Source organism: Triticum aestivum, chromosome 5A (genome assembly GCF_018294505.1).
Source record: "Triticum aestivum cultivar Chinese Spring chromosome 5A, IWGSC CS RefSeq v2.1, whole genome shotgun sequence".
Taxonomy (NCBI): Eukaryota; Viridiplantae; Streptophyta; class Magnoliopsida; order Poales; family Poaceae; genus Triticum; species Triticum aestivum.
Genome location: NC_057806.1, coordinates 86,904,645 through 86,915,614, shown reverse-complemented (window position 1 = coordinate 86,915,614; position 10,970 = coordinate 86,904,645). Strand labels below are relative to the sequence as shown.

Genomic DNA, 10,970 nt, shown 5'->3' with positions numbered 1-10,970 from the left:
GGATTTTTCCCTCCTGCGCGAGTATAACCGCCAAATGAGGGTTGGGGTAGGTTTTGCTCCCCAACCCTTACTTTTGAGGATTGGGAGAGGGTTTAAGGGTTGGACCTTTAAAAAAATTTGAGGGTTTAAGGATTAAGGGGTTCTAGTCTACGGCTTTTTTTCGACAAAAACTGTAAAAATGCAGTTATTTTTAGGGATTTGAGGGTTTGAGGGCTCTACTAGTAATGCTCTAACCAACATGTTTGCCCGTGTTTTGTTTGAGAAGGGAGCTTTCTTTTAGGGAAATGGAGTAGGGAGGCCGGAAACAGAAGAGCTTTCAGGACTCACGCTCTCAACAGGATCCGACTAGATTTTCTTTAGAGGAATCGCCCAAGACTAGGAGATGCGGCAGCCCACGTATAGTTAACTAGACAGGAAGTGCGGCTTGCCGCACCCCACCTGCCCAGCCACATCCAACCTGGTATGCGACGTTTTTTATTTCATACGTTTATAAGATGAAATGCAATAGTGTAATGGTTCAGTATGTTACAGCAAAAGTGCAAGGTTCAGTAGGTCACGACAATTTGTTTACAATATATATTACACAAGGCAACAAAAAAGGGAATAACTATGCACAGTCTCTATAGGCAAAATGTATAAGAACATGTGTTACACAGAATTTTATTGTCTAAAATTTTTGCAGTTGCACAGGTCACATGTTACAGATAGATAAGGAGACCACATGATAGAACAAAAAAAAACTAATGAGCACACAAGCCTTTGTTTTCTCCCTAACAGACTGACTGCTTTACTTGCGATGATAGCATGCAGAACTTTGTGTTTGTTGATGGTGGAACTTGCACAAGTAACTCCACACTTAGTCTGACAAAATGATGGCGGCTGTCCGACAAAATGATGGCGGCTTCCATGTATCCATGGAGCCGCCAGACCTGAGAAGCACAAAGAATGAAAACAGGAGTAAACTGGAGATGTCATGAACATAAATTTGTCAAAAAGTGCAGGATCAATGCACAATATTTATCAAACTGAAACGTGCTAATTGGTTTGAAAGTACAACATTCACTTAATTTTATGTGTAAAAAAGGAGTGCTTACATGATTAATGGTGGATGTAAGTGTAAAGGAGGCAATGTAACTACAATCATCTATGATGATGCCTTCACAACAATAAAAAATACTCAGCAAGGCCTGGAGACTCACATAAGGGCATAATCTCCATTAAAAACTTGATTTTCAGTAGGAAGCGCCAAAACTCAGATCAATGCATAATATAGTAATAGTGGTTCAGTGTAAAGCAACAATTTAGGGGCAAGCACAATATAGATATGATTCAATACAAAGTACTCCCTCCGTCTCAAAATAAGTGTCTCCCTGAGATTTTAAATTGGGTTAACAGGTTAAGCATCTTTTAAGTTGAATGATAGTATGATGCCAAACAGAACATGCTTGTTAGAATGCATATTGAATAATACAAACTGAATTTCAACTTGGGATCATCCGATGTTAACACATATAATATTTTTCGACTTGCAATATAACTGTACCAAACCACAAGTGTTTTTCGATTTGGATATACATGGGACCAAAAAATGTAACTAAAACTGCAACATGATATGACAACTACCACAACCAAAAAGAGAGCACGGGCATGCTCATGTTTAAATCGGAAAGAGGGAAAGAAAAAAAATTAACTGTGCCTATAACAAAGAGGAAACAGAAGAGAGGAGGGAGAGGGGTAAGGGACCTTCCATGGCGTCACCTCTAGCCGGGGAGGGCCGGGGCAGACAGGCGAATCATGAGAAGGAGGCTCCTCTCTACCGGTGGAGAAGGAGCAGACCTCAAGAACCCTTCCTTAGTTCCTTTTACTGTCGGCGTCGTCCCGGTACAGATCAGACATAATTTAAATTCCCTTGCATAGAAATGCATCAGGTTCAATCTCTTTGAATGAGGAAAAGTACAGGTGGCACAGTACACAGCAGCCTTGATAGCCCTTGTGTAGAAAAAAAAAATAAAGTCTCCCATCTTCCAACAAAATATAAATTGCAACCCTACAGTTTTGACATGTGCGTCGACATTAATGTTTGACTTAACCAAGTAAGTAGCAGCGCTACCCTTTCGACGCAGGTCCATTTATTTGATTTTTTGGAACAGTTTCGACACACTGCATGAATATTTCACATCACTATGCTAGTTGAATCGTGGAGTTGATGTCAATCAACATAAGTGTTATATATCAAAGTAAGTAAGCTGGCCATTAATAAAGCATGGAGCTAAAGTAGATCAAGTGGGCTACCTTAACGCCTTCTTGATTCCAACAGATCTTGTATCCATTTTGAGGCCATCAAGTAATGAATCAAACTCCTACAGTTATAGCGCAACGTCGATCATAAAAAATGTAGACGTGGGATTTTAGTAAGTGCCAAATCATGATTCTTTATAGCTGCAAGTACCTCCAGCCAGCAAGCATGCGCGCAGCCAAATCATGAATCTTTATCACCTGTACTTGCAAAATCTGTGAAACAAGGATGTTTTCAGTTAGTTGAAGCTAGATATGGCATGAATCTTGGACGACTACCACACATACCATGCATCAAAGTATGAATTAGTATGAAACTGATCATCAACTTGGTCCGATTTCTTGAAAATCCATTGAACGACTATATATATATATATATATATATATATATATATATATATATATATATATATATATATATATACGGCTGCGCTATAGTGAGCGTGCGCGCATTTTGAGTTAATCTACGCGCCGGCCGCTGCTCCTAATCACGCGCACGCGGGTGCGCGGGGCACGCGGGTCGCTCAGAAGGCCAAATTTTGAGGGTAACTGTATATGCAAAATAAAGTAACACGCTTTATTTCTGTTACCATGTGTTTCTCCGCTACGCAGGCTGCTGCTACTAATCACAGGCGGGTGCGCCGGTCGATGAGAAGGCAGATTTGGTGGGTAACGGCATGTGCAAAATAAAGTAACATGTTTAGTTATATTACCATGTGTTGCTCCGCTACGCGAGATCTTGCGTCAGTATTCATTGCCCGTAATAAAATAAGTATAGATGGTAATGGACCTATGTTTTTTACCGGCTCTAAGACATCATGATTTCATTTGTAAACATTGCCAGTAATAGATTAAGTGTAGATAGTAATGGACCTAGGTTTTTACCGGCGGCTCTAAGCCATCATGATTTCATTCCTAAACATTGTCAGTAATAGATTAAGTGTAGATAGTAATGGACCTAGGTTATTTACCGGCAGGTAGATATGAAGGTTGCATCCCTAATCATTGCCTGATGGTAAATCGTTACTACTGAAAAGCTAGGAATTAACACTTAGGCTGGGTCACTTTTACGATGTTTCGATGGTGTAGGCGTGCGAGGGATGACTGTTAACTAAAGTATGGCAACGGTAACGTGTTACTATTTTTTTTTTCTGAGAGAAGGCCAGCAAAGCGCCGCCAACAGTTTTGGTCGTAAGCGTTACGATCAATCTTTTCCCACGTCGCCCGCGCCCTTCCACCTGGTTAGCGCGTCGGCCTAATTAGTCGCGTAGGTTGGCTCGGTTGAAGTGGCCGGAGCGTAGGATAAGGTAGAATGCGCGCAGCCATAGTTTAGCAAGCCTATATATATATATATATATATATATATATATATATATATATATATATATATATATATAGGTAAAACTGTGTCTACCATAGCTTGCCACAGAACTAGTTAAATTTTCCTAAACTTCTAACGGTTCAAAAGTTATCAAAAAATATGAAATAAATATGGGAGCATCTCTCTAATGTAATAAGATGATCCAACAGAGGGATTGTCAAAATATGCATCTATGTGTCCTCGACAAAAATAATAAGCATTTCAGCTCACTGCGACATAAATATATACTGAACTATTTGTTTTTTTGTCCAGGACACATACAGTCGTATTTTTTTAATCCCTCCGTTGGATCATGTTATATTATAGGTGTGTTGGTTCAGTATTTTTTTCAGAATTTTTGAGAACTTTTGCACCGTTGAAACCCTTAACTAGTTCTGTGGCAAGCACTTGTAGAAAATCCTACTCCTATATATATATATACTAAGAAAAAGCAACAAGTTTTACAATTCCTTTTTCATCATCCGTGTAAAACGCAAGATGCATGCCAAAAAAGCCCAACAGCTAGCTAGTTTATACTAACAAAAATAAATCCTTGAGATGTAGGAATCAGGCTATTGAGTAGTTGGAAAAATCCATGAATGATGGATCCACAAACACTGGCAAGAGATTCTTTTCCCGATGGTCTCTTCAAGAAAGATTAACTTCACATCACTAGTGACATGTAATTTGATATGTTCAACTACGTAGTAAGTATATAAGTGATATTTTCTGTTGAAAATTTATCACTCACTGCTTCATGTAGAGTAACTTGAGTTTGCTTGAATCAAAAAGTGACTTAATGAATCATAAAAAGGAAACTAAACATCCAAACCAGTTTCAGTCAATCAGGGGATGTACATGTAGATTTAGGGGGTAGGAGGGGCAGGCGGGTAGCTCACCACGTACGTCGCTCGTAATCCCCATCACGTGCAGCCGTGCAGGAGAGGAGGCAGGGGCTGACCGTCCTTGCTCCTCTGGCCGCTCTCCATGGCTACGGTCCATTCCTGGGAGAAAAGAAGCACACGCGGGGCAAGCGCTTGGTGGTGGAGAAGCAGCCCAAGGTGGACCAGCCGCGGATGTGCCGTCGTGGTCGCTAGGACCTCTCTGCTGCACCTCCTGCAGACTTCTGGCAATGCACTCGAGTCTACCGTGTCTATGCCGGCGACGCCCTCGGTAGACTCGTGTCGAGTGCTTTTTTACCCAACCTGAAAAAAGAACATACCTAGCGGTGGCCTGGTTACACATTTCGTTTGGAATGGTGGGGCAACATCTATCGGCATGAAAAATTAATTATCAGCATTCTATCGTATGAAAGTAGGACCAATCAGAACATAATAAACCACATCTGAAGCTTGAAATTTTATACTTTCAAAGGAAAATTAACTCTTGGTAAAAGAGCAACACTCAATGGAGTAGGACCATTAAGCAAGCAAAACTACAGAGGCAAGCATGATGCAAAACTAAACCCCATGGTTACATAGAATGACATTTTGAATATGAATCAACTATACGTACACACTAAAATTGTGCCAATTGATTCCCTCAATTATGATAACACGATATGCACATATTTTAGAAATTAAGTAATTCCTTAATATTCAGAACATCAAATATTCAGAAACCATATAGGAATCCAATGAAAATTAAGAACTATGACTGTCACCAGAGACGCATTTTTAGGATGGTACGGAACACCGATATATCGACTCAAATTAGAATTACTACTATAAAGGATAGCCATAATTCAGGAAAAAAAACTTCAGACATCCAAATATACTTCAAAAAAAGAAACATAACATCCGTTGCGAGTGACCAGTAGAGAAAGACCGTGATATTTTAGTCGAGGAAGACTAGTTAATGAAAATGCTTGACATCTTAAGATCAATATCAATGCAATTTGAGTAGAGCATTAACACCTAATCAAGTAATGGCCATTTATTAGCAACACCCTCTGCACCTAGCAACTACACAGTCATCAGGCTGCACTGGCTATGGCAGGATTGTCATATGGTCCAAGTATGAATACCTGATCACATAATGGGCTTTTATTAACATGGCGTAACCTAAGGAATGCATGAACTCAAGAAATAAATAAAAAAACACAGAAAGCTTATTGATGCATTTCCCTTCCGGTAAAACATATCAAGAGGCAACATGAATGATTGAAAGGACCTGCAGAATTTAAATGGAAGCACACCTTGGAGGATAGTAAAGTAGTGCCAGTAAAAAAATTGTAGCTTTTCACGGACAAGGAATAAAATTCACATCTACTGGATATCAGATGGGAACAAAATGGAGGAAAATAGCATATATTTGATTAGGGGGGGGGGAGATTCTTAGTGAGCTGAAGCAAAAATAATTGCCAGCCACCACAAATCAATCAAATAACAAATTCATATTACTGGCCTGTAAGAATAGAATGGTGGAAATCAAATACCAAAATTGGATTGTTGACCTACATGCAAGAAAAAACCGGAGGCAATCAAATAACAAAACTGAAGTTGATTTTGATAATGTCACTAAATAAGTAACTACTGACTGAAAAGAACAAGAAGTAGAAATTACCGGTAGCAGCACTTTGCACAAGAAACCATCTCAGTCTGCACTTCGCACAAAAAAGAGAACCCCAACTACATCAAACAATTATTCTGCAATGTTAAACCATGCCCAAGCACATGCTCGATGGCTAAATTTCCAAGTAACACATACATGGCAGCGAAATTCAAGAAAAAAGAACTATGCTCAATATCATAGGTAAATGTTTCAATGAAAAGAAGATCCCCTGCAGGCATCTAATTATCATGGCACTGCCACTTTGCAAGAGATGGCAATTCAGTCAAGTGGCTTTCAGGCCACTTCCATTCTCAAAATATCAATGCAAGACTAAAATAGATAGCCATGTCAAGTATTCATGTGCTATATTGATATGAATATGTTCATGTACCAAGATAAATACTCAAATAGATAGATGATCTTGCACTGATACTGAAATATTTAAACCACACAAATGCCCAATAACAACCAGCCACGTGAATCAGTTCAGCACTTGGCACACTTATGCAAAAGAAATTATAAGTTCTGTCCAAAGCAAGAGGGTTATGGCTGTAACCTCAGCAACATCAGTAGTTGAGGTTTTAGGGGCAACTGAGGGCCATACGGTAATCTAATATCTGATTAGGACATAGAAGCAGTAAGCTCATGGAAAAAATCATTACCCAAATGATGGATGCATCATATCTGAGAGAGAAAGATGGTACATTGCCTGTTAATTACAGAGGGAGAGGGGAGCATCCTCTTGCAGACCAAACAGGCGGCCAGCAACGTCCGAGCCCAACTCGTTCGTCTCCTGCAGTTCCATCGCAATAGTCAGAGAGAGAGAGAGAGAGAGAACCTGGAGCAGCGGCGCAAGTAGAGGGCCACGCCCCTCCCGGCGATGGAGGAGGAGGAGTGACGGGAGAGCACCGAATCGAGCGCATGCAGCTGGTGCAGGAGGAAGAGGGACGGGGGAGCGCCGCATCGAGCGTCTACTTCTGCTCCGCTGCGACGTCTCCATCTCCGTCTCCAGACGGATCGAGAGCCGGCGCCGCGCTCGAGCAGCACGGTCCAAGGGCCGGCAGTGGGTGGCGCCATCGCCAAGTGCACGCGGATGAAGATGGCGATGCCGCGGGGACGCGGACAGCGGGGCTCGATGTAGGAGGTGGCGCAGGCTGCGGCGGGTCGGGCAGGTGATGGAGCTAGGGTTAGGGAAGGGGGCGCGGCGGCGCGCGACCCAAAGCAACGCGGCCGCCTCGGCAGCGCTCCCTGGAGGCGAAGGAGTCGACGGGCCGGCGGCCGGCGGAGTGAGGGGGCGGGGAAGAGAGGAAGAGCGCGAGCTATGGAAGGGGAAGGGGCGGGGCGGGGGCGGCTCCTCCGTGAACAGGAAGAGGGAGGAAGATGATTGGGGAGAAAACCTATGGGCACTGGGCTTTTATACCCCCATAGTGAAATTACGAAAATGCCCTCGGCAGGGGACAGGAATTACGCGCGGTGGCACGAGATCTTTACAGCGGGGTGAAACTGTTCATTGCTACAGTCGCCCCTCTCCGATCCGACGGACGAGACTCTCCAGCGGCTTGATCCAATGGCCCAGATCGCATCAAGCAGCCAGATCCAACGGTCAGGAATCCAAACCACTGAGGACGCCCGGGAGTGACTGGATATCTTATTTCTCGATTGTCATAGCAGATTTACAAACCTTTTTTTAAAACATTGCAAAATTATAAATGTGCATAATGTCCACATGAAAATGCTATGATTTTTTCCGCATGTCACATGGCAAATTTATATATTCATAGCAAAGTTACACATTTTTGCAATGTTCACATGTGAAGTTTTTAGAATTTTTGGTTACCAAAACATGGTAGCTTCTAGGATCATGTTTGTATCAGACACATGGCAAATTTACATTTTTTATGTTTCTCTTTCATGACAGCATTTCAAAAAAAGATCAAACCATGGCAAATGTATAGAACATACCACAATAAGTTATGCTTCGGTATACTCTCAGATTTATTGCCATGGCAATTTTTCAACTTCTCACAAGCACAATATTTTCTTGCAACGCAGAATTTGCCACACTACATTTTTTTGCCATGGTTTGTAGAGAAACTAGTTTTTGTCTTAGTCCGCCTTGCGAATCACCCTAATGTTTATAATTTTTGCCACGATCTAGATATATTTTTCCTGTCATAGTTGCCATTGGACAATTCCTGTTTTTTATAAATTAGAGCACGACAATTTAATTTTTGTAGATACCATGGCACTTATTGAATATATCATGGCAAAATTATGAATTAGAGGAAGGCAATTTTATAAAGTATAGCATGGCATTTTTATAAATGAGAGCATGGAAATTTGTAAATTATGTTTTCTATGCTTTTTCCTGTATCAGAAAATATTTACCTTTGGTTGATGACGAAATGTTTTCCGAAAAAAAGCAGCTATTTGGGTCTAGCCCGTTTCCAGACCTAACACGGCCCAAACCGAGTATAGTCGGTGACGGAACCGACCGATCCGCACATAATAAAGGCTGTCGCCAGGCCCTGCTGAATCCACAGCCATGAAGCGCTCTGCTAGCTGGTTGGAGACTGCGAAGCCCGTCTTCGTCACCAAGGCGGAGCGGGAGCGCCGCCAGGCGCCCGCCGTCGCCGACCGGCGACACTCTGCAGCAGATCTGTTCTACTCCCTCCCTCAGACCCCTTTTCGGCCGCCGCCTACTCCCTCGTCCAGCTCCAACCTTCTCTGTGTGACTCTGCCTATCGCGACTCTTCCGATCGGGATCGGGACAGAGGCCGCTGCCACGACCTCCACCGCGACCGATATGACTCTTCCTGCCGGGAGAGGGGTAGGGAGGGGATCAGGGAGCGAGGCCCCGGCCGCGACCGCCACAGGGAGCGGGAGCAGGACCGAGACGGGGAGCGCGGGGACCGGAACAGGGAGAAAGATCGGCTGGAGAGGATGGCGGAGCGGGAGCGCGAGAAGGAGCTGGAGGCGATCAAGGAGCAGTACCTGGGGTGTAAGAAGCCCAAGAAGCAGGTCATCAAGCCGTCGGAGAAGTTCCGCTCGTTCGACTGGGAGAACACGGAGGACACAAGCCGCGACATGAACACGCTCTACCAGTCGCCGCACGAGGCCCGGCCCCTCTTCGGCCGGGGATTCGTTGCTGGTATGGACCGCCGCGAGCACAAGAAGGCGGCAGCCCAGCTCGAGAAGAAGATCCGTGCAGAGCTGCGGCACAGAACAGGTGCCGAGGATCGCGTGGAGGACGATGATTTGGTGGACAAGAAGAATGCTGCTGCAGCTGATTCGTATGACACCTTTGACATGCGTGTTGACAGGCACTGGTCTGAGAAGTCGCTCGCGGAGATGACCGAGCGGGATTGGCGCATTTTCCGCGAAGACTTCAGTATCTCTTACAAGGGGTCTCGCGTGCCTCGGCCGATGCGGAGCTGGAGCGAGAGCAAGCTTGGCTCTGAGCTGCTTCTTGCTGTTGAAAGGGCTGGATACCGGAAACCATCACCAATCCAGATGGCTGCCATTCCACTTGGTTTAAGCCAGCGTGATGTCATTGGCATTGCTGAGACAGGTTCCGGCAAGACTGCAGCTTTTGTGCTTCCCATGATGTCTTATATTGCACACCTGCCGCCCATAAAGGATGAAAATGGCCCTTATGCTGTTGTCCTGGCACCTACTCGCGAGCTTGCTCAACAGATTGAGGAGGAGGCTGTCAAATTTGCCAATCATCTAGGCATTAGGGTCGTGTCAGTTGTTGGTGGTCAGCAGATTGAGGGGCAGGCTTTAAAGCTCAAGCAGGGCTGTGAGATTGTAATTGCAACACCTGGTCGGCTTCTTGATTGCTTGGAGAGCAGGTATGCTGTGCTCAACCAGTGCAACTATGTTGTGCTTGACGAGGCTGATAGGATGATCGACATGGGTTTTGAGCCACAGGTCGCTGCTGTCCTTGACGCGATGCCTTCGAGTAACCTGAAACCTGAGAATGAGGACGAGGTACTTGATGAGAGGAGGATTTACAGGACTACATAACTCGCTCTGTCCTCCGCGCTCCCCCCGAGCCAACAGGTTTTGGGCGCTGGATTCTGATGGCTCTGGGTCGGACTCTGAGGCGCCCACTTCCCCTCCTCGTCCGGTGCCTGCGGGCGGCCTCCCCGTGGCTTCGGCGTCGGGCCGTCGGCAAAAATTCGCTCCTGGCGGGCGGGGTCGGATCGTCGGGCCCGTAGTGGAGGCGGATGGCTGGCGCCGCGTTTCCCGTGGGCGTCGTCGTGCTGCGGCCTGGTCTCCGGCTCGGGCGTCGCTGGGCTCTGGTGGGGCCGGGGGGGGGGGGGTGTCTCCGTCCTCCTCTCCGGGATCCCTCCTTGCCGGCTCGTCTTCGGGGGGCGCGGCCCCGGCCTCTCCGTCGGCGGCGGCGCCGGCGCCTGCCCTAGATCTGGCGCTGGGGCGGGTGGTGGTGCCTGCGTTGGAGACGCGGGCCCTTGTGCCGTATGATGGGCCTGGTGGGCCTGGGCCGGCTCCGGCCTTGGCTTGTGTGTCTACTTTTCCCCCTCCCTTCCCTAGACTCTGGGCCGCGGTTGGCCCAGGCCCAGCCTCCCTTGGTGCCGTATGTCGAACCGGGCCTGGCTCAGTCTGCGTATATATGGATCCGGAAGGGTTCGGTTCCCCCATTTCTAGGGTTTCCTGCCTCCTCATCTGATCTTTGTTGGCGTCGCTTCCCCATTCGCTCCTTCGTTCGATCTGCTCCCCCTCCTCCCCTCTCTCGTTC

At 45.7% G+C, this 10,970-nt stretch overlaps 1 long non-coding RNA gene and 1 pseudogene across 5 annotated transcripts; one reads left to right on the top strand and one right to left on the bottom strand.

Moving 5' to 3' along the window:
- Nucleotides 1-544: 544 nt before the first annotated feature.
- LOC123102431 (uncharacterized) lies at nucleotides 545-7,547 on the bottom strand. 5 transcript variants are annotated; one of them, XR_006448953.1, is made up of 7 exons: nucleotides 6,765-7,547; nucleotides 6,221-6,285; nucleotides 4,555-6,110; nucleotides 2,450-2,511; nucleotides 2,293-2,360; nucleotides 1,744-1,908; nucleotides 545-929 (listed from the first exon to the last, which is right to left on the bottom strand). It is a non-coding gene; the product is annotated as an uncharacterized lncRNA (long non-coding RNA). The 5 variants fall into 5 exon arrangements; XR_006448951.1 differs by having other exon boundaries at nucleotides 6,221-7,001; nucleotides 7,118-7,547; XR_006448949.1 differs by having other exon boundaries at nucleotides 6,221-7,547.
- A 1,188-nt stretch (nucleotides 7,548-8,735) lies between these two features.
- Nucleotides 8,736-10,426, top strand: LOC123106640 (DEAD-box ATP-dependent RNA helicase 21-like; annotated as a pseudogene).
- The last annotated feature ends 544 nt before the right edge of the window (nucleotides 10,427-10,970 follow it).